Source organism: Hyperolius riggenbachi, chromosome 3 (assembly GCF_040937935.1).
Source record: "Hyperolius riggenbachi isolate aHypRig1 chromosome 3, aHypRig1.pri, whole genome shotgun sequence".
In the NCBI taxonomy this organism is placed as follows: Eukaryota; Metazoa; Chordata; class Amphibia; order Anura; family Hyperoliidae; genus Hyperolius; species Hyperolius riggenbachi.
This window is the reverse complement of record NC_090648.1, coordinates 494,114,487-494,138,629: the sequence shown is the minus strand read 5'-3', so window position 1 is coordinate 494,138,629 and position 24,143 is coordinate 494,114,487. Positions and strand designations below refer to the sequence as shown.

The 24,143-nt window shown below is 46.6% G+C and overlaps 1 protein-coding gene across 4 annotated transcripts in view; it reads right to left on the bottom strand.

Annotated features, from left to right (window-relative positions):
* Window positions 1-24,143, bottom strand: part of RESF1 (retroelement silencing factor 1) — a 244,916-nt gene that overhangs the window by 37,864 nt on the left and 182,909 nt on the right. The window lies entirely within an intron of this gene.

Below are 24,143 nucleotides of genomic sequence, written 5' to 3'. Positions count from 1 at the left end.
CCGCCAATACGGCTAGCCGGGGGCGGGGATATTCACAGCCTCCAGCGCTGGGGGCGGGGCCTGCGCCGCTCTGCCAATCTGGACGGTCGAGGGGGCAGGGACACAGCGCAGCTCTGCCTGCCTTCTCCTAGCGCGTGCGTAGTCACCATGGAGACCGGTAGCGGAGCCGCCATGATGGATGAGGGCAGTCAGGGCAAAAAACTGCTCATTTGTATTCTGTTATTAATTATTAACATTTCAGTGTAGCCGTCACACCGAGCTTATATCAGTAATATCGCATATATAAGAAAGGTAATTCATGCATGTATAATATGCTATGTTGACAGACACCGTCCACAGTATATAACATCATGTAACAGATTCTTATTTATCACCGCAGCATTCAGAGCAAATTTATACACTACAGAGGATTATAACGTCACTTTTTTTCCCTACACCGTGTATTGTAATTTGCAGGACTTTTGAAAGTAAATAAATACAAATAGCAAGAGTGCCCCCACAGGCTGGCCAGGGAACTGCACTGTGACAATACAGTATTTTCAGGCATGACTCAACCTTCCAGTTCACCAAAAGAGTTTATTGCATGGTAAACAAAGCATGAGATAACCGAGACAATAAGAACAATACCTTTGGTATCAAAACGGTATAGAAAATATCCATAAAAGATACCAGTTATACCACAGACGGTAACAATTGTCTATGTTCTTCCCATGTCACATAAAATGTATAGCAGGGGTGCCCACACTTTTTCGGCTCGCGAGCTACTTTTAAATTTGCCGAGGCCAGGAGATCTACCAACGTCTCAAATGCTAAGCACGCCCCCCCCCCCCCCCCCCCCGCGTAGGTTAGCCAGGTATATGTGCCTGCAGCATAGGTTGCGTGCCCTCAGTGTAGGTTAGCCAGGTATATGGGCCCTCAGTGTAGGTTAGCCAGGTATATGGGCCCTCAGTGTAGGTCAGCCAGGTATATGGGCCCTCAGTGTAGGTCAGCCAGGTATATGGGCCCTTAGTGTAGGTTAGCCAGGTATATGGGCCCTCAGTGTAGGTCAGCCAGGTATATGGGCCCTCAGTGTAGGTCAGCCAGGTATATGGGCCCTCAGTGTAGGTTAGCCAGGTATATGGGCCCTCAGTGTAGGTTAGCCAGGTATATGGGCCCTCAGTGTAGGTTAGCCAGGTATACGGGCCCTCAGTGTAGGTTAGCCAGGTATACGGGCCCTCAGTGTAGGTTTGCCAGGTATACGGGCCCTCAGTGTAGGTTTGCCAGGTATACGGGCCCTCAGTGTAGGTTTGCCAGGTATAGGGGCCCTCAGTGTAGGTTAGCCAGGTATAGGGGCCCCCAGTGTAGGTTAGCCAGGTATAGGGGCCCCCAGTGTAGGTTAGCCAGGTATAGGGGCCCCCAGTGTAGGTTAGCCAGGTATAGGGGCCCCCAGTGTAGGTTAGCCAGGTATAGGGGCCCCCAGTGTAGGTTAGCCAGGTATAGGGCCCCCCAGTGTAGGTAAGCCAGGTATAGGGCCCCCCAGTGTAGGTTAGCCAGGTATAGGGCCCCCCAGTGTAGGTTAGCCAGGTATAGGTCCCTTCAGTGTAGGTTAGCCAGGTATAGGGCCCCCCAGTGTAGGTTAGCCAGGTATAGGGCCCCCCAGTGTAGGTTAGCCAGGTATAGGGCCCCCCAGTGTAGGATAGCCAGGTATAGGGCCCCCCAGTGTAGGTTAGCCAGGTATAGGGCCCCCCAGTGTAGGTTAGCCAGGTATAGGGCCCACCAGTGTAGGTTAGCCAGGTATAGGGCCCTTCAGTGTAGGTTAGCCAGGTATAGGGCCCCCCAGTGTAGGTAAGCCAGGTATAGGGCCCCCCAGTGTAGGTTAGCCAGGTATAGGGCCCCCCAGTGTAGGTTAGCCAGGTATAGGTCCCTTCAGTGTAGGTTAGCCAGGTATAGGGCCCCCTAGTGTAGGTTAGCCAGGTATAGGGCCCCCCAGTGTAGGATAGCCAGGTATAGGGCCCCCCAGTGTAGGTTAGCCAGGTATAGGGCCCCCCAGTGTAGGTTAGCCAGGTATAGGGCCCACCAGTGTAGGTTAGCCAGGTATAGGGCCCTTCAGTGTAGGTTAGCCAGGTATAGGGCCCCCCAGTGTAGGTTAGCCAGGTATAGGGCCCCCCAGTGTAGGTTAGCCAGGTATAGGGCCCCCCAGTGTAGGTTAGCCAGGTATATGTACCTGCAGGCGGAGGAGAAGAGGCGGCGAGGAGAGACTCTGGCAGGCCAATGGGATGTAGGAGAGAAGCGGCGGCGAAGAGAGAGGCGGCGCGGCCACTACGTCATGGCTGGGGGCGGCGCCGGGCACGTTACACACGCACATTACACAGGCTGCCCGCCGCCGCCCCCAGCCATGACGCAGCGGACGCGCCGCCTCTCTCCTCCCTCTCTCCTCGCCTGCATGCATTCTTATTGGCCAGCGGCCAGCAGCTCGTGTTTAGCTGCTGGCCGCTGGCCAATAAGAATGCATGCAGGCGAGGAGAGAGGGAGGAGAGAGGCGGCGCAACAAACATTAACGAGACGCGGCCAAGAGGCCGCGATCTACCAAGGAGGCGGTCGCGATCTACCGGTAGATCGCGATCGACCTATTGGGCAGCCCTGATGTATAGTAACCAACATTCTTTCCAAGGCAGGGGCGTAGCAATAGCCGAAGCAGCCATAGCAGCTGCTACGGGGCCCTGGAGCATAGGGGGCCCCATGAGTACGTCATGTATTCACCATTAACTATCTTGTGTTTCTCCACTATCTGGCCTTGTCTCAGTGCCCAGGGACTATGTGCAGTGTTAATTGCATGAGACCGTACCAATCACGGTAACTCATACCCATAGCGTAGAGGCAGGTGGCATTGCTTAAGTACGTACATCCGAGGGCCCCATGCAGGGCCGGTTCAAGTAACAATTGGGCCCTAGGGCAAGATTAGCCTGGGGGCCCACCAACAGACACCCATCGACCAAAAAGCATCATTAGAGGCCCTTTGTTGCAGCCAAATCTCCCTCCTGGGCCCCTGAGCTGGCCGCTGACCCTCCCCCAATCACCTCTCAACTTAACAGTCTCTGCATAGTCCCTGGGGAGCAACAGTGAAGATGGGGGAAGGACACTTTGGGGGCCCCTACAGGCTGTGAGGCAATTACCCATTTTTTCCTATGGTAGCTCCCGCCCTGAACCCATGAAAGTTTTGCTATGGGGCCCTTGATCTCTAGCTATGCCACTGTTCCAAGGCTCAAAAAAATGATGAAATGAAACGAAGAAAGCTCATCATGCAATTACAAAAATAAAATGTAAATTACTCTAAACAAAAACACATTATACCGATAAATTGCGGCAACTACTCATACATCAAAAAGCAAGTTTGACATTCGACCCTTAGAGGGAGCTGTCCGCCCAATCTCGCCAATCAAACTGCGGGCCTATGTGTACCTTGCCATGATAATGTCTACTACTCTCATATTGTCATATAAGAAGGAGGGGGTCTTCCAATTTACAACAATGGTCCGCATGGCGGCTGCATAGCTCCCAGCTGTCCCACTTTAGGAGGGACAGTCCCTCTGTGGGAACCAAAATCCTCTGTCCCTTTTACTTCTTCATGTGTCCCTCTTTCAGGACTGATGTACAGATCAGTGTTATTATTATTATTATTTATTGTATTTATAAAGCGCCAACATATTACGCAGCGCTGGACATTAGTTTAGGTTACAGACAATATTTAGGGTGACATACAGCAATATGACAATACAGGAATACAAGAAACCCAGATCACGCAGCACAGTATGAGTACAAGGTAATGCTTAGTCACTGGATGGGAGCATGGAGATCACACAGCACAGTATGAGTACAAGGTAATGCTTAGTCACTGGATGGGAGCATGGAGATCACGCAGCACAGTATGAGTACCAGGTAATGCTTAGTCACTGGATGGGAGCATGGAGATCACACAGCACAGTATGAGTACAAGGTAATGCTTAGTCAGTCACTGGATGGAGCATGGAGATCACACAGCACAGTATGAGTACAAGGTAATGCTTAGTCACTGGATGGAGCATGGAGATTAGGTAAGTTAAGCTACACCTGACCAAGCCTAAGCGCACTGTTTTCTTACACCTGACTAGCGCAAGGCTACCTAAGGTAAGCACAGGAGTGTGTTCGTGCTGGATTCACATCCCTTTGTGTGTTGTTCTTTCCTCTCTTCATTTCCTCTGGTCCCCATAATCACTCCTTGAAAAATTTGACTTTATATTGAAGTAACATTTTCAGACAGGAAGAGGCGGGCTTGCCACTGCGTTCCCTCCTATCACCCTCCCAATCCCTGCCTTTAAAGAGAGTCTGAAGCGAGAATAAATCTCGCTTCAGAGCTCATAGATAGCAGGGGCACGTGTGCCCCTGCTAAAACGCCGATATCGTGCCGCTAAACGGGGGTCCCTTCACCCCCAAATCCCCTTGGTGCAGCGGGGGAGCGCTTCCTGGTTGGGGCAGGGCTAACCGCCGCAGCCCTGCCCCACGCGCGTCTGTCAGCGCGTATCTCCGCCTCTCCCCGCCCCTCTGAGTCTTCCTTCACTGAGAGGGGCGGGGGAGAGGCGGCGATGCGCCGCTGATAGACGCGACTGGAGGCAGGGCTGCAGCCGTTAGCCTTGCCTCCAGGAGCGACCAAGTGTATGACCAAGTCTTGCGGGGGTGGGTTTGGGGGTGAAGGGACCCCCGTTTAGCGGCGCGATAGCGGCGGTTTAGCAGGGGCACACATTTATTCTCGCTTCGGAGTCTCTTTAAGGGGAATGAACAGGGAGGGGAAAAGTAGAAAATAGGATGGTGATAGGAGGGAACATCAGAGCAGCTTGCTTCTTCCTGTCTGAAAATTTGACTTTAGCCGAAAGTCAAATTTTTCAGGGAGCAATTACAGATCAGGAAAAACAAGGAGAGGAACGGCCAACACACAGAGGTATGTGGGTCCCGCATCGACAAACCTCTGTGCTTATCTTAAGGCACGTACACATGTCTGACGGAAGGCTGGGCGGATCGCTCAGAAACAGCCTTATCAGTCTGCCGACAGACTGTACACACGCTGCACTATCTGCTGAAAACCCGTCCAGCGGGAGGTGCCGACGGACCTGTCCTTGCCTTCAATCAGACCTGTGTATGTAGCCTGGCTCAGATCAGGTATCCTTTAACATTTGCACCCTCCAGTGAAGAGTCCATTGATTAACATTACATTAGTCCTTTATCTCCAATTCAGGTATCTGGACAATTTACAATTGTGGCACAATAGATACACAGATAATCTGCATTTGTATGCAGATAGAGGTTATTTGCAGGCAGCTCAAGGACATAAGGACAAAAGCCTTATCTTTGAAGTTAGTACAAAGTCTATTCTCTGTCTGGGATTAGCTCCTTATTGTAAACACAGCAGTAGTGTGACAAAAGCTTCAGAAAGTCCAGGTAACCTCTCTCAATGACAAAAGCGTCAGAAAGTCCAGGTAACCTCTCTCAATGACACCCAACTTTTTCAAAAGCAGAAATGTTGTTCTCAGCAGATTGTAAGCTTCGCAAGAGAACAGCGATATTCAAAGATTAACAGCAGGAAGTGAAAAAAAACAAAAGGTGCCCACTAATGATACAATCTTGATTGTACGATCTTACTATATCTATGTAGTAGAAGAGTAAGCGGAGTGAAAATACTATTATTGGGTAAACACTCATATTAAGTTTCGTACTAACCGCCAGATGCCTCCCGCAACGTCTCCTTGACAACGGTCGTCAGCGACGCCTCTTCTTGTCGAAGGGTTAAAGCACGAGGTCACGTGACGTACCCGGTGGTGCGAGCGAGACTTTCGCGATCGTGGAACTTTGCACGGTGTCGTCGGGGATCCCAAAGATCCGATTCGCTGTGTCGGTCCGTCGTCATCGGCGCGACGCTAGACGACATTCCCAATTGTGCGCCTGTATCCACCTTGTAACGTCGTTTGAAAATTTCCGGTTGTCGAGAAAATCGTTGGGAAAATAGCCAGGTGAGTAAGCAGTTTTACATAGATTTGGTGAGACTGTATAATCAAGATTATTATTATTTATTGGATTTACAAAGCGCCAACATATTACGCAGCGCTGTACAATACATACGATTCAGACAATGATAACCGGGGTGACCAAAAACACAGTACTGGTAATAAGCAACAAGATACGATACGGGTAATGAGCAATAAGATACACTACACAGTACAGGTAATAATACAATGCCAGATCATACACTGGAGTAGTAGTCCCAATAATACAAGTAGTAGCAGTAGGGTATTGTACCCTGTTAGCCATCAGTAAAAGCAAGAAGTTTTAAATCAGCTGAACTTGTGAACTCAGAATTTACGATACTTCTGTGTCAATCCAACTCCCAGGTCTGTGAGCAGGGAGTAAACAAGGATCTGTATCTTAGCTAACAACCTCTAACCCCATTTAGATGCTCTGTTTCAATTAAGGCATTTTAATGACATGTATTTATGCTTGAAAAAAAATCTGTTTTCCCTTTTGATGTTGCATGTATATAGCTGTCTGTACCACCAGCCTGCAAACTAACAGGATGTAAGCCCGACGAAGGCTGCAAGGCCAAAAACTTGCTTATTCTTATTCATTTTTAGTTAGCCAATAAATGGTATCATCCTGATTTAAAACTTCTTGCCAATAATACAAGTTCACATTATTCTGTGGGTAGAGCTCTGCCTCTGACACAGGAGACCAGGGTTCGAATCTCGGCTCTGCCTGTTCAGTAAGCCAGCACCTATTCAGTAGGAGACCTTAGGCAAGTTTCCCTAACACTGCTACTGCCTATAGGGCGCATCCTAGTGGCTGCAGCTCTGGAGCTTTGAGTCCGCCAGGAGAAAAGCGCGATATAAATGTTATTTGTCTTGTCTTGTGTCTTTGTCTAGAGTGGGTCAAGTATGATACATAAGGAGAGAGGACCTTGCTAAAGCCTTACAATCTAGAAGGAGGGGGTGGTGACACAAAAGGAGGGGGGTTAAATCGAGGGGTTCTCGACAGAGAGAGTTAGGGCAACATTGAGGAGGTGGAGGAGGAGCAGTGAGGCACAAGTGGCTGCATATCGCTGCACTGCATTGAGGAGGTTGGGGAGGAGCAGTGAGGCATGGGTGGCTGCATATTCCTGCACTACATTGAGGAGGTGGGGGAAGAGCAGTGAGGCATGGGTGGCTGCATATTCCTGCACTACATTGAGGAGGTTGGGGAGGAGCAGTGAGGCACGGGTGGCTGCATATCACTGCACTGCATTGAGGAGGTTGAGGAGGAGCAGTGAGGCATGGGTGGCTGCATATTCCTGCACTACATTGAGGAGGTGGGGGAGGAGCAGTGAGGTACGGGTGGCTGCATATCGCTGCACTGCATTGAGGAGGTATGGAGGAGCAAAGAGGCACGGGTGGCTGCATATCACTGCACTGCATTGAGGGGTTGGTGTAGGAGCAGCGAGGAACGGGTGGCTGCATATCGCTGCACTGCATTGAGGGGTTGGTGTAGGAGCAGCGAGGCACGGGTGGCTGCATATCGCTGCACTGCATTGAGGGGTTGGTGTAGGAGCAGCAAGGCACAGGGGGCTGCATATTGCTACACTGCATTGAGGAGGTGGAGGAGGAGAAGTGAGGCATGGGTAGCTGCATATCACTGCACTGCATTGAGGAGGTGGGGGAGGAGCAGCAAGCCACGGGTGGCTGCATATCGTTGCACTGCATTGAGGAGGTGGAGCAGTGAGGCACGGGTGGCTGCATATCGCTGCACTGCATTGAGGAGGTGGAGCAGTGAGGCACGGGTGGCTGCATATCGCTGCACTGCATTGAGGAGGTGGGGGAGGAGCAGCAAGTCACAGGTGGCTGCATATCGCTGCACTGCATTGAGGAGGTGCAGTGAGTCACGGGTGGCTGCATATCACTGCACTGCATTGAGGAGGTGGGGAGGAGCAGTGAGCCACGGGTGGCTGCATATCACTGCACTGCATTGAGGAGGTGATGGAGGAGCAGCAAGTCACGGGTGGCTGCATATCGCTGCCAGAGATGCTCTTACGAGTGTGTAAACACTCAAATTCGTGATTCAAATGAGCATTAATTAGCTCAGGTGTGCGGTGGGGACATAAGGGGTTAGTTACCCATAATTCCACATCCTCCCTGCACTCCAAATAGCTTGCACTCCATTGCATGATCATGCGTCTAGTGCCTAGTTGTCCGTCTTCCTATCCATCTATTTTCCAGCGCTCCATAATACATTGACGCTTGATAAATATAATAAATAATAATAAGCGGTGATGGGGCCATACTCTGCTGCTGTGTGCCTGGATCCTGGGCTGGGCCTATAGAGCACTCTGCGGCCATGTGCTACAGACAGACGTATCTGATACTTATCAGATGAGGGGTTGTTCTTCTGGAAAGCCAGTAATGTTCGTTTATTAGATTAGCTCAGCAGCCCCGGGGCCATGGATGGTCATTCGCATCCAGAAGTTGGGGGAGGGGGCGATCTGAGGATATGGCTGATTCCCACACCTTCCATTAAAGTGGACCTGAACTTACAACTTCCTCTCTGTCCTAAAAGACAAGCAACAGCATAATAGCCTTTAAAGAAAAAACATTTCTTTGTTACAGCTGATACAAATCCTGCAATAAATTTGCAGTGTGTCTACTTCCTGCTTTCATGGAAGCAGACATAGGGTTAACATACTATACTTACAAATTAGCTGCTCTGCCGAGGCAGCCAGCTGACCCAGCTGATGTATCAAATTACAACTTGTGACTAGACACAAATGAGGAGGAATTAGACAGTCTAAAACAGGCCTGGGCAAACTTGGCCCTCTAGCTGTTAAGGAACTACAAGTCCCACAATGCATTGCAGGAATCTGACAGCCACAGACATGACTTAAAAAGGCAAATGCATTGTGGGACTTGTAGTTCCTTAACAGCTGGAGGGTCAAGTTTGCCAAGGCCTGCTCTAAACTATCTAAATACATACAGGGTGTATTTCTCTCTGTTTCCTTCTGTCCTGTGCAAGAGTTCAGGTCCACTTTAAGCTGAAGAGATACAAGGATGGCCGGACTGGCCCAGAAGACAGAGAGAGAGCTGTAGATAGAAAGGTAACCTCATCTGCACTTGGACGAGGGGACACTGCAGTGCTGGGAACAGACGCTAACCTATTTTGTTGTATTTTTGTGTGTCTTTCTTTCCTAAATAAATCTGCTGTACCACTGTGATTGCGTCGGGTAACATTTACCGTATAACTTCCTCCACAATCTGTGAGTCTGTCTGAAAGGTTACAGTAACACGACATAAGCAGAGGCACGGTGGTTTTATCTGCCCGGGCCTGCAGTGATCTACTGATCACTCTGTACACAAAAGCGTAGGTCACTCTGCGTCTCAAGTCTGGGGGCAGCATCAGGCAGAAACAGGAAGTGAAAAGCGTGCCTGGCCAATCTATACTGGGGGCAACTTTACAACTTTACCTAGCTACTAACACTAGGGGCACCTATAACTGGCTACCTACCTATACTGAGGGTTTTTTTGGGGGGGGGCTCACAGCAGTTAAAGCGTGTGGTGCAAATTGTCGGGTTTTGTGCGATCCATCAAATTCAGGGGGGAGGGGCGGGGCGCATCCTCACAAGTTAACCTCAGGCAGCAAAAAGTCTAGAATTGGCCTTGGGTGACTTGTATAGTGTGGTCAGCTTCCAATCAGGTCTCTGCAAAGGACAGCGTCCAATCAGGTCTCTGCAATGACAGATACGTCCTTCTACCAACCATTATCGTACACGCCACATAAACCCCAGATCACAAAACATAGCAGGGAATGTGGCGGCCCGCTCACCACTGCCCTGCGATCCTCTCCTTGTCAGGCAGCATCGACCAATCCCAGCCTGGAGACGGAAGACTGACAGGTGCTGCTAGGTTACTCGGAGTGCTACAATAGTATCCTATATAATAAAACATAAGTGTCCCTGTGTCCGTGCGTTTGCGCTACCGTGCATGTGCAGCACGGACAGCCATTGGGACAGGAACACAGGGCCAGGGAGCCGGGGCGGGCGTGTGCGCACATACACATTGACATGCGGCAGTGTGACAGACCTAGAGCCTATTTTTAAATGGGCTTTGGTCAACTAGTAGATATATAATAGTGTCTCTAAACGTAGCATAGGTGATGTCTGCAGCACTGGTCAGACAAAGAAACGTAGGATCCAATAAAAGCAAGTATCTTAGGCCAGGTTTCCACTTGTGCGATTTTTCAGTCAATTTTTGCAACGAAATTTCGCATTTGTATGAAAACCAATGATTATGAAAGGTCACTGTGCCAAATGAGTTTAATAAATATAAATTTTAAGAATTTCATACAATTTGTGTAAATTTGAACCTTTTTTACTTAAATATTTCTCCTACAAATACATTTTTCCAATTGGGCGCCTCCTACTATTCTAATTACCCAATGATTGTGAAAGGGCTAGTTTCCAATTCAAGCGAGTTTTCGCATGCAATTGTTTGCACGAAAAAAAAAACCTAAAAAAACCTGACAGCCTGTTCTATATTTTTGCATTCCATATCGGACTTTTCTTATACAATGTGAAAAATCGCATGCAGTTACCAGAAAAAAAGGAACTTGTCATATTTTTGCTAGGCAGAACATGTAAATTAGGGGCAGTGCAAAAAAATCACAAACGAAAATTTTTATAGAAACGCATGTTAAATATCATGCGTTTTTTTTTCCATTTAAAAAAAAAAAAAAATTCTGATGTGAAAAAACGCAATGCTACAGTGGAAACGTAGCCCAAAGGTGCCCATACCATCGGGAAGGGTGGTGGTTGGGGCAGCGTCGAGCCAGTTATGTGGACAGGGAAAGGTAACGTATAGTGCACTGGCCACATGGGGGTAGCACATTCAACATCAGGAGGGACAGTGTTGGGGGTTTTGTCACGTTCGTTGCTCGTCCCGATATCACTGGCCCTTACTCAGGGGCGCCTCTAGCCTTCTTGTCACTCCAGGCAAGAAATCCTGTGCCCCCCCCCCCCCATAAAAAAATAAAACAAAAATCATATACATTATAGAACACTTCAAACATGATATAAGCCATCAGAGAGGGATAACTATGAAATGGGACCCTATGCAAGATAACACTTTGCCCTCCACTGATGGTCACCTGCCTTATTTAGTTGCATTTGGTGGGGGCTAGCAACCACCAGGCCCCTAAACTCTCTCTAGACCCTAGGCAGCTGCCTAAGTTTGCCTTGTGGATGATCAGCATTGTATGCCATACAGCACATGCTGCCAGTATGCACCTCAAATAAATACAGCATCCACACTACAAGTTCCAATGGCAGTCACATTGCAAGATTGGATTATCAAGCAAGACATTCTTACTTTCAAAATAATTTTTCACAAATATTATGAGATATGCAAATATGTTACCGCCTGTTAGGGTAGGACTGGAGTGGGTATATCATGACATTGAAGGGCTGATATGGTAAGGTGGTTTAAGGCCCAGTGCACACCGAGCGGTTTTAGCAGCGATCCGCCAACCGCATCTGTCTGTGAAAACGCTTGGCTAATGTATTTCAATGGGATGGTGCACACCAGCGGTTTGAGGTTTTTAGCAAACTGCAAACGTGCCTCCTTGCTGCACATTTGCGGTTTGCAGAAGCAATTCAGCCTCAATATAAAGTATAGGAAAAATGCAAACCGCTCTGAAAAACGCTAGACCAGAGCGGTTTTCTAGGCGTTTTTGTTACAGAAGCTGTTCAGTAACAGCTTTTACTGTAACAGTTTTTGTAATCTGCTACACAAAAACGCTCGGCATGTTTAGAAAATGTCTCTAAACATGCCTAGAATCGCTCTGAAATCTGCTCCAAAAACCGCTAGCGTTTTGAGGATCTGCTAGTGGTTTTGGTGTGCACTGGGCCTAATAGTTTGATTCATAATCCATTCTGGAGATAAGCAAGTGTGTTTGTAGTATCAGTGATACAAGAGAAGAGAAGTAGAATGGAGGGAGGAAGGGTAGTAGAGGGTCGGAATTGATGACATGGATGAGCAGATATCTATGAGTAGAATAGAGGCTCAGTGGGTAGCACTACTGCATTTTAGTCCTGAGTCCTAGGCTTGAACATTGGCCAGGGCAAAATCTGCATGGAGTTTCTGTCTTCAGACACTTCAGACATTTCCTGCATCCTAAAAAACATACTAATAAGTCAACTGGTTTACCCCAAAACAATCCTATATTGAAAATATTAGACTATAACTGACTATAACTAGATTGTGAGCTCCTCTGAGGACAGTCAGTGACATGATTACGTACTCTGTAAAGTGCTACAGGACATGTCAGTGCTATATAAATACATAATAATAATATGGAAGGACATTAGACTAGGACTATGGTAGGGTTAGATTGTGAGCTCCTCTGAGGACAATCAGTGATATGACTATGTACTCTGTAAAGTGCTGCAGGAGATGTCAGTGCTATATAAATACATAATAATAATATGGTAGGACATTATACTATAACTACGGTAGGGTTAGATTGTGAGCTCCTCTGGGGAGAGTTAGTTACATGACTATGTACTCTGTAAAGTACTGCAGAAGATGTCAGTGCTATATAAATACATGATGATAATAATATGGTCGGACATTACAGTTTGACTATGGTAGGGATGAAATTGTAAGCTCCAGTGAGCAGTCAGTGACATGACTATGTACTCTGTAAAGTGCTGAAGATGTCAGTGCTACATAAATACACAATAATAGTTCCAAATGCTACTGGCTCCCCTGAAGAGTGCTCAGACTAGTGTACATAGTTGTACACATTGTTCCCCAAGTAGCAGTTGTTTGGTCAGAGAGACAGTGGGAGAGGGAGCATGAGCAGAGGGTGAGGGCGAGCAAAGTTAAGCTCCACACTCACCACAGTGACTGCAACAACACAGGAAGATGGCAGCGAGGTGTCCCCTCATGACAAGCGTCCAGCGATTCATCTTCCTGCCAGTGGGTATGCGAGATGTCACGTGACATTACAGGACGGGCGCGAACAAGAAGTCAAGCGACCGCAGTACTTTACGGGGGGGTCGTCAAGGATCTTAAAGATCCGATCCTCAGTGACGGTCACTTTTCACCACACAACGCTAAGCGATGTCACGACATCGTGTAAATGACTACTTGTCGCTCAAAAAAAAATTGATGGACATCAGGAAAATCGTTGGAAAAATCGTGAGGTGGTACATAGCATTAGAGAGAGGGCAAACAGACAGGATTAATGGAAATACATTATTATGCCAGCTTCAATTATAAGTAGTGATGGATGTAATTACACACATTGCTTACATGTCCATTATCATTGTTTGAGCTTTAGATGCTGCCCTCCTATTCACTCCCTCACAATGAAAGACAAAACCTGCAACCCCCCACTGTGTCCATTACACACTTCAAACACTGTCCTTGTGAATTCAGGGAGAAGTGCAGGCTGTATGTCCCAGAGGGGGAGAGGATCAGATGATCCTACCTCTCCATAGCTAGTCATGGCGATCGTCCTGACATCTAGACATGCCGGACATTCTAGCAGCAGAGCACAGGGCTGTCTGCAGAGTTTACTGTTTGTTTGTTTGTTTGTCTCGCTAGCTCTGCAGACTCAGTAACATTTGGGGGTAGGGCGCTGTCGCCTCTGTACACTGAATAGTGAGGGACTGTCTTAGATCTTTCTATGAATCCTTATTAGATGCATTCCTAAAAACACTTGTGATAGTAGAAAACTTTCACTACATACCCTTAAATGTCAGTCAGTCAGTCAGGCTCAGGGTGGACTCATGGAGGGGCAGAGAACAGCTATAAACCAGACACCTTCTTCTTAGGGAGTATCTATAAATCTGAACTCTGAATGATTCTTTATCAGTGACTTAGCAGAAGGCTATTTGTGAAAAGAGCAGAGTAACCAAGCATCTCAGGGTGACCCAAACTACTAGGAATGTATAGGGGGATAAAAGGAACCAAAATGCCCTCCTACAAAAAGAGCAAAGCTTGGTGTAATTTGCCTTCTTAAAACAGAAGGAAATCTATTTCTCTCCAGTCCCTTAAAACGGTCTTTCAGGACAGGAATTTTATTTCCCCTTGGACTGACATTAATTTGTTGCGCCTTCCCCATCAAAGCCGCTCCAAGCCGCTGCCTGGGTGGTCAGTAGGTTAAGGCGCCCCTGCCCTTACTGCCGCACACCCGGCACCCGACTACGACGGCCCAACATCTTGCAGCATGTGTGATCGACATGCTCGGCCCAAAGTTAGTCGCATCGTCGATCGGGCATGCACCTGATGGCACTGATTTTCATCCGATCCAATTATAATAATCGATTCGGATGGTCGATCGGCCTCCAAATCGCCTGATGTATTTCCCCCAGGGCTGTGGAGGAAATAAGTTAATGATTCCAAAGACTCCTCTAATTTGCATATAACAATCTTGTTGATTGAAAGTATATCACATTAAAGGCATCTCATCACTGCCAAAGCTGAGAAGTTTTAAAGCTATATTAAGAGGGCATCTGCTTTTGGGAACAAATCAAAGCTCCTGGCCAGAAAGCTGACACTCTACTGTGATTTACGACTTGAGGCTTAGCAGAGCTTCTCCAATGTCCTCTCGGAGCTTCTTGGATGTCTGGAGTTGAGGGAGCTTTTATGGCCTTATGGCACCTCCAGCAACCAGGCTTAGGTAATTAGCGCCTCCCCCATTTCCTCTGGAAGGGGATCTGCAATGTCAGTTCAGAAACAAACTGGTCAAAAAGATGGCACACTTTGAGAAAGAATGGCCCAAGTGCTGAGACCAGTTAGTGAAAATCCAAAAGGTAACAATGAGGTTCTGCTCAGTGTGAATAGGATCAATAAATTAATTGTCCCAACATACACATACAATCTTCGTCAACCGATGATCTTTTCAGAGGCCACAAAGGGCCCCCTTTTGTCAAAGTATAAGAGATAGAAGATACTAACCTAAATTAATGTTCAGCGCTGCGTAATATGTTGGCGCTTTATAAATACAATAAATAATAATAATAATAATACTTTCTGGTATTTTTAACCTCCCTAGTGGTATGGACGAGCATGACCTGTCCTAAAGAAAATAGCTGGAATCGGTAAGGACAAGTCAGGCTCGTCCAGCAATTGCACTTCAGTATTCTCCGCCCCAAAATTTTCCAGCCGGGTGGCATGAAAAAGTAGTCGGGTGGGACAAGATGATAGAATGCAGGGCCGGTGCTTCTCTGCATAATTCTGCTTACAGCAGAGGAGGACATGAGTCGATGACAGCTGAGTACTCACCAAAACTAGGGTGGAGCAACTGTCTAAAAGAGCCTGGGGAGAACGCTGCACTTACTCACCTGTGGTGTCGCTAGCATGCGGGATCCCTCGCCGTCACTTTGTGTCTTCCCTGCAAGCAGATCCCCGTCTTCTTAGCGGCGATCCCTGGAGGCGTTCTCCTTTTCTTCATTCTTCATCCGCTTCCTGTTCCCCGGCGATCGCATCCCCTGGCGGGACCCTCTTATGATGCTACCTGCGCCCCCTGGTGTCAGGCGTACGCAGTGTCATCACATCAGGCGTCAATTATTTTTTTTTAATTCATTACAAAAATCTGTATTGGATCCAATAAAAAAAAGTCAAAGTGTATAAAAAAAAAGCAATGGGCAGCATTGCTGCTCATAGAAGCAAATAAAGTAGAAAAAAATTTTTAGTAATTTTTTTAAGTGCTTTTTTATATATTGTACGCACGCTTGCAGACAGCTTGCAAGAAGACAACTTGCAAGCGGTCAGAAAAAATGTTCACAATATAAAAAAAAAAACACAAAAATTGTACCACAAATTTGGTAAATTTGATACAAAAACTGTGGTGGGTGTACCTGAGATGGGGCCACAGCATAAAAACATACATACCTGGGGCTTCCCCCAGCCCCCTCCGGCCTGATCGCTCCCACGCCGTCCTTTTCTGGCTCCCCGTTCGCCCGCAACTGGCCCTGTAAAAAAATGCCAGGGCCCGTCGGCGCAGGTGCAGTCCGGTCAGTCCTCCGTCTCATTCCCGTCGCCAGGAGCATTTTGAGGATGCACAGTAGTTCTACACAGAGCGCCCCCGACGAACATGAACGCAGCGGGATTTTTCTACAGTAAAAAAAAAGAGAAAATCCTCCTTAGCATTTCCCATTTTAACTGTGGCTATTTTGATGGCAATCCTGATGTCATTTCCTCCCTTACTATCCTCTGCCTTATTCTGTATGCATTGCCCGCCCTTCACTATAGAAAGTGCATTTTCTCAGCATGAGAAATTTTGGCCAATCAGACAGGAACACAGGTGTGGGAGGGGAAAACTGCAAGGAAAGAGGCTTCAGCCAATCAGGCTGCGTTAGTTAAGTCTGAGGGGAAAGTAAAGAAGCAAAAAAGGACAACCCAGCATGCCCTGCAACTTCCTTTGTGCGTACCAAATTTTGTGTGTACCAAATAAGAGTCAGGTAAACTGGGGAATGATCATTTATCAAAGAAAAATAATAGTGATTTTAACTTTTGGATTGCCTGGTTAGCATCCTTATTACTGATAAAAATAAAGAATTCATGTTTGATTTTATGCCTGACAGTTACACTTTAATACGTGCATATTACAAGGATCACTTTTATAACGAAAATACTTACACACTGAATGCTCCACATGGCTGCTCTAACAACTTGTGGGAGGGTTTTAAAAATCAAGGTTTCCCCAAGATTCCTTCCTGGCTGGAATTTCCCAGTGACGCAAATCGTTATCTTATTTACAAATTCTTTAAATTTTGACATTTAAATTATCGGTGGGAATTGACGTTAGTGATTAAACACTGACGTCAGAAGACAGGAGTCTTGATTACAACTGTTAATTAGGATACCGCCAGTAGACATTTTGCCTCTGATGTAGAATTCTCCACCATCTATATGACGTAGGAGATTAATCTCTTGCTCATAATTGCTCTGAGATATCTCTGTTTTTTTTTTTAAAGGTCACCAAACATCTCAGCTAATTAAATTTAAGTCTACAGCCAACACTCTTTAAAGGACAACTATCAATAGAAACTATAATTCCATAACTCTCATTAAATTCTTGGAACTGCTGGTGCAGGGCGGTTTTTATCCATGTTGGCGCCCCCGACAAGGCACCTTTTGTCGGAAACAGTAAATTCGGGCGCCTGAGGCAAGTGGACAAAAAGGGCGCCGCCATTCACTCCCATAATAAATATCGTTTAGGGGGAACCCAAAAGGAAAAAATGGCGCCGGAGACTTTTACTGTTTTATAACTGTTTCTCATGATTACACATTATTTAATGATTTATAATTTTTTAAACATTATTTTTAAACGAAAAACAGTACAATCTTTTTTAAAACATTATTTTTAAATGAAGAACAGCACAATATTTTTTTCAAACGTTATTAATGCTTATCACAGGGGGGTCTTAGGGTTAGGCACCACCAGGGAGGTCTTAGGGTTAGGCACCACCAGGGGGGTCTTAGGGTTAGGCACCACCAGGGGGGTCTTAGGTTTAGGCACCAGGGGGGGTCTTAGGGTTAGGCACCACCAGGGGGGTCTTAGGGTTAGGCACCACCAGGGGGGTCTTAGGCTTAGGCACCACCAGAGGGATCTTAGGGTTAGGCACCACCAGGAGGGTCTTAGGGTTAGGCACCACCAGGGGGGTCTTAGGGTTAGGCACCACCAGGAGGGTCTTAGGGTTAGGCACCACCAGGAGGGTCTTAGGGTTAGGCACCACCAGGGGGGTCTTAGGGTTAGGCACCAGGGGGGTCTTAGGGTTAGGCACCACCAGGGGGGTCTTAGGGTTAGGCACCACCTGGGGGGTCTTAGGGTTAGGCACCACCAGGGGGGTCTTAGGGTTAGGCACCACCTGGGGGGTCTTAGGTTAAGGCACCACCTGGGGGTCTTAGGGTTAGGCACCACCTGGGGGGTCTTAGGTTTAGGCACTACCAGGGGGGTCTAGGGGTTAGTACAGGGAGGGTTCTGTATGAGAGTAGGGTTAGGTATAGCTTTAGTAAAATTCTTATTAATCTTTTATAAAACGTTATTATACATTTCACTTTTTAAACAGAGAAGATTAACGTTTTTACAATTGCCGATTTCATACACATTATTTAATCATTTATAACTTTATAAAACATTATTTTTAAACGAAATATAGCACAATTTTTTTTAAACGTTATTCATGCTTATCGTTTAAAACCCTGCGCCCTTTTTTCCAGACGCCCTTTTTTAAAGTACGCCCTTTTGTCACCCTACCCCATTTTCAAAAACAGGAATATCATAACCTACATCAGGTAGTTTTGTGGGCACCAATAAGAAATGGATAGTTTACATAGAAATAGTGACGTTTCTCTGAATAAGTTTGTAGAGGATACACAAATTATTAGGCAGGCCAAACTCACTGAACCCATAATGCACCCTTCCAATAATGGTTTTGAGGGGCACATGTCCACTTTATAAACATTACCCTGTTTATGGGCAGCCTGGATCTTTGCAGACTTGAATATTGTCCTGGAAATCCAATCGACACAGCAGTGCCCATTTAGGTGTAAAAATTACCATCCATCCCTTTCTTAATGGAACTAGCTGTTGGCCGTATGAATTCTGCCTGGCTTGCCTATGCCTAAAACAGCCCTGTGTGAATAGCGAATCACAGGTTTTCATGCAGCTTTTCATAGTCTGTGTGCAGAAAATGCCCAATGTCAGTGATGACTGATCCCTGGCTATGGAGGACTGTAACATGCACGGGTGCAGGGAGGTCTGTTCCCAGCCCATCCACAATACAGAAGCAGTCCTCACTGGCTGTATCCTCTGACTAATCACCTCAGAATTGCTGGAAGCAGAGGCACAGGAGCTGTCTGCGCAGTGTGTATAATAATAAATCATCAGCTTCCGCCATTCTGAAGATTCTGATTGGGCAGCACGGTGGCGTAGCGGTTAGAACTCTAATGCCTTACCCTGGGTCCCCAGTCCGAATCACAGCCAGGGCTATCTTCATGGAGTTTGTATGTTGTCTGTGTGGGTTTCCTCTGGGCATTCAGTTTCCTCCCACATCCCAAAACCATACAGATAAGTTAATTGGCTTCCCCCTAAATTGGCCCTAGACTACCATACATACACTACACGATATAGATATATGACTATGGTAGAGAATAGATTGTGAGCTACTCCAAGGGACAGTTAGTGACAACACAATATATACTCTGTACAGCGCTGCAGAAGATGTTGGCGCTATATACTGTAAATACCAAATAATAATATTTTCTGCATTGTGTATGTGCGCAGAAGGAAGGGGAGAGGATGTTATCTTTCCTTTATCAGCTTACAGATGGGTTGCAGAATCTCTTTGTCCTGCACACAGTGGTGGAGTGGTAGGCCGGGTTCACACCTATTACAATTCACATGCATTTTGCAAATGTCGAAAATGTGATTGCCACGGATCCAATGAAAGTTAAAGCGGGATTGTCACCATAAAAATCATATTTCAACAGCAACTGGTCTGAATGTATTAAGTGATAAAGATGCTAAGCCTGCATTCAAAACTTGCAAAGCTTTTTCTGCTGTTATGGTTTGGAGTTATTAAGGAGCGCTGGCCCTTTAGTACTCAGTGCCAAAAAGTTGAATGCTGGGGGTTCTTTTTATCTATAATATATTGCTCCTCTTCTATTTATTTCCCTGCCTAGCTGCTTAACTGAAACGTGATCCTCTGCTCACTTGTGTTTACAAGCAAGGCTGAGGTGACTCAGCGATTGGAGGAGATAAGAAAAAAAGTGAAGGGCAGAAATGACATCAGGATTTAGCCTAAACTGTGGGCAAAAGACATAATCCCCACTAGGAACAGAATTCTCTTCATTTACTATATAACATTCACTGAAATCAAAACATGGACAGTATAATACATGTGTTATGTAAGTAGATCAAGTATTTATCTACTTATATATGTGTTTTTTTTCCCTGGCATCGTATGGCTAATCTTACTGCTTTCATGGAAAATCTCACTTCTTCTTCAATGTGGGTTTTCACATTCGTGTTCCAACATGCGTGGAAAACAAAAACTCTATCAGCATAAAGTCACACAACGCATGCAAATTACCGTTGACTTTCACGTAATATTTACCTTACCTGCTCCGGCACTGCGGATCTCCGCCGTGCTTCACAGCCGCACACTCTCTGCTGCTTCACCTGATCACATGACCGATGCGAGTCACATGATCAGGAGCCGGAGCATACACGGAGGAGACCAGCAGCACTGGAACAGGTAAATATCACACTGTTCTCTGTGCTATTCTGCATTGCGGTAGGGGGTGTCCGGAATAATTTGTGGGGGGGGGGGGGGGGGGGTATTATTTATACATATATTTCTCTTTAATTTAATTCGACCAACAGATAGATCCCTCTCTGATCGAATCTGATCAGAGAGGGATCGTATGGCTGCCTTTACTGCAAACAGATTGTGAATCGATATCAGCCTGAAACCGATCACAATCTGTGAAACTGCCGCCGGCCCCCCGCATACATTACCTGCTCCGTCCGGCGTGGGTCCCCCTCTGTCCCCGCGGCTTCTCCTCCACGCTGGGTTCCGGGCCGGCTGCAGCTTCATTGAACTGCCTGTCCGGGAAAGCTTAAACAGTAGAGGGCGCTCTACTGTTTAACCACTTCACCACTGAGGGGTTTTACCCCCTGACCACCAGAGCAATTTTCACCTTTCAGCGCTCCTTCCATTCATTCGTCTATAACTTTATCATTACTTATCGCAATGAAATGAACTATATCTTGTTTTTTCCGCCACCAATTAGGCTTTCTTTAGGTGGGACATTATGCCAAGAATTATTTTTTTCTAAATGTGTTTTAATGGGAAAATAGGAAAAATGTGGGGAAAAAAAATTATTTTTCAGTTTTCGGCCATTATAGTTTTTAAATAATGCATGCTACTGTAATTAAAACCCATGAAATTTATGTGCCCTTTTGTCCCGGTTATAAAACCGTTTAAATTATGTCCCTATCACAATGTTTGGCGCCAATATTTCATTTGGAAATAAAGGTGCATTTTTTTCAGTTTTGCGTCCATCCCTAATTACAAGCCCATAGTTTATAAAGTAACAGTGTTATACCCTCTTGACTTAAATATTTAAAAAGTTCAGTCCCTAAGGTAACTAATTATGTATTTTTTTTAATTGTAAATTTTTGAATTTTTTTTTAATTACAAAAAAAAAAAAAAATGGGGAGTGTGGGAGGTAATGAGTTAATTTTTTGTGTAAAAGTCATTTATTTGTATGTGAAAAATGTGTAGGGTGTAGTTTACTATTTGGCCACAAGATGGCCACAGTAACTTTTTGCTTTATTGCGACCTCCAAGCCTCCTTCCGGAAGCTTGGAGGAAGAATAAGGAGGCTGGACACGTGAGTTTCTTCTCACAATGATCGCGCTGCCCATAGGAGAGCAGCGGGTCATTGTGGGGCTTAGATCAACGAACGGGAATGGATTTTCCCGTTCATTGATCTCTGGGCGAGCGGGCGGCGGCGGTTTTACTAGCGGCGGGCGGCGTGTTTACGAGCGGGAGCGCGGACAGCGTCGGGAACGCGGAAAGTACGTGTTTCTCCGTCCCTGGTTTTTAAAGGATGGAAAAAGGGGCGGAGAAATACGTACGCGCGGGGGTAAAGTGGTTAAACTTCCTGCCAGAACAGGAAGTTCAATAAAGCTGCAGCTGGTCCGGAACCCAGCGTGGAGGAGAAGCCGCGGGGACAGAGGGGGACTCACGCCGGCCGGAGCAGGTAATGTATTGCCGCTAGCGTCGGTCATCGGGCATTTGAACGCCGCTATCGACGCGCTCCCGACCCGCCGGGTGATCGAATCTGCTGTATATCGGCGGGAAAATCGTTAGGTGTATGGGCCCCTTTAATCCATCTCTGGGGAGGAGGTTTGAGGGGCCTATAACCCAGGTGGCCCCATGCTATCTCTGTGCCCCATACAATGTAGTTACTCCCTTTCATGGATCCTGTGTAGGAATGCCCTCCGCCTTTGTATGCACACAGCAAGGGGTGAGGACTACCATTCATTGAGTTTATTTGATATGTAGATTGCAGTGGTCTCTTTGATGTGTTGGAATGCTTTGTCTATGCAGTGGCCTCAGGAGGTGAGGACAATAGAGTGAGGTCACCTTTATGTGAAATCAGGTCTGGGAAGATTGTGACCAGTTCCTGACCCTCAAGCTAAGGACACACTGACCAACCTGCAGGCTGATTATCATCTGACATTATAATCAGGCATGTGTACACATGCAAACGACTGATAACAGGCGGCTTGCCAGATCCAACTGTCCGATCTATGTGGGTGTGATATCATGCACATAGCTCCCGACGGTCCCTCTTTTGGAGGGACAGTCCCTCTTTGGGAGCCCTGTCCCTCTTTCCTCCTCATTTGTCCCTCTTTCTATGTAAATATATGTATTTCTCTATTAATAAATGTGTTTGATTGACTCTAAACTGTATTCCCATTCTTTAAATTGATATATTACTAATTTTCAAACGTTAAATATGAACGAAAATGAACCAGGATAGAAGAATCAAGAAAAGTTTATTCTCCAAGTACAGTGGTGCCATACTCGGAATTGCTTGTGGTACACATGGCTTTGGCAGAAATCAGGAATGAGCAGAAACGACGCCAGTGCGAATTTACGCATTGTAGTTCGCATCTACGCATCGTAGTTTGTAGGTGAAGTTTAAAAACTATGCTTATGAATTTACACACAGCGAAGTACCGTTACGCGTAGCTTATGCCCACTATGCTTAGTTAACATGTGTATTGCCTAGTGAACTACAAATGCATTAATCGCGTCTAATTTTCCGCGTTCGATTCTATGCTTACAAATGTACGCATTGGAAAGGGGAATGTACGCATAGAAGAGTTCCCGGTAAAAGCAATTAAAGAGGAATTAATGCGTAAAATGTTCTGCATACGGGCATAAGCATCTGCATACACTACGCTTCACACTACGCCTAATTGCGTATTTTAATGCGTAGTCTACGAAATGCATACAAAGCGAATATTTGATTTTGAAGCTGTAATTTGGCGAAGCGTAATTGCGTAAAACTATGCGTAGTTCCAGCGTAGTGAAGTTGGCGAACTACGACCATCCCTGGCAGAAATGCTCAACCTTAGCAAATCATACATATAAAAGTTACGGCTATAGTTTCACATACTAACAGTATCAACGAATAGAGATATACATGTTACAGCTACAGTTTTGCAAATACACATTCTGTCAGTAAGACAATACAGTAACATCTTTGCAGTAGTGTATGTCAGATTAACCAGCCTGGCGTTCTATTAAGATAGCCAGGCTGGCGACCGGACGGGTTTTTTTTAATTAAAAAAAAAAAAACTATTGCATGTAGCCAACTGAAAGTTGGCTGCTTGAAAGCCCACTAGAGGGCGCTCCTAATGCGTACTTCTGATCGCCTCCGGCGATCAGAAGTAACAAAAAGGGCCGCAATGTTGTTTTGATTTCCTCGTCGCCATGGCGATGAGCGGAGTGACGTCATGGACGTCCTGACGTCAGCCGCCTCCGATCCAGCCCTCAGCGCTGGCCGGAACTGTTTGGTCCGGCTGCGCTGGGCTTGGGCAGCTGGGGGACCCTCTTTCGCCGCTGCACGCGGCAATCAGGTAGCGCACGTGGCTGGCAAAGTGCGTGTGCTCCTTTTTATTTGATGAAAATCGGCCCAGTAGGGCCTGAGCGGTAGCCTCCGGCGGTAATGGACGAGCTGAGCTCGTCTATACCGCCAGGCTGGTTAACAGAAGAAAACCCCCTGAAACAAGCGTGCTGAGTGCAGGCAAGGAGGTAAGAGTCAGTGGTATTGAGCAGTACAACTGCCTGGGGGAAGAAAGAGTTCCTGTGCCTGGTGGTTTTGGATGGGATAGTTCGGTAGCGCCGGCTGGATGGGAGGAGCTCAAAGAAGCGGCTGCCAGGGTGGGATGGGTCACAGGAAATCCTGGAGGCCCTCTTCTGTGGCTGGATAGTGTAATGGTTAAGGGCTCCGCCTCTGACACAGGAGACCTGGGTTCGAATCTCGGCTCTACCTGTTCAGTAAGCCAGCATCTGTTCAGTAAGGAGTT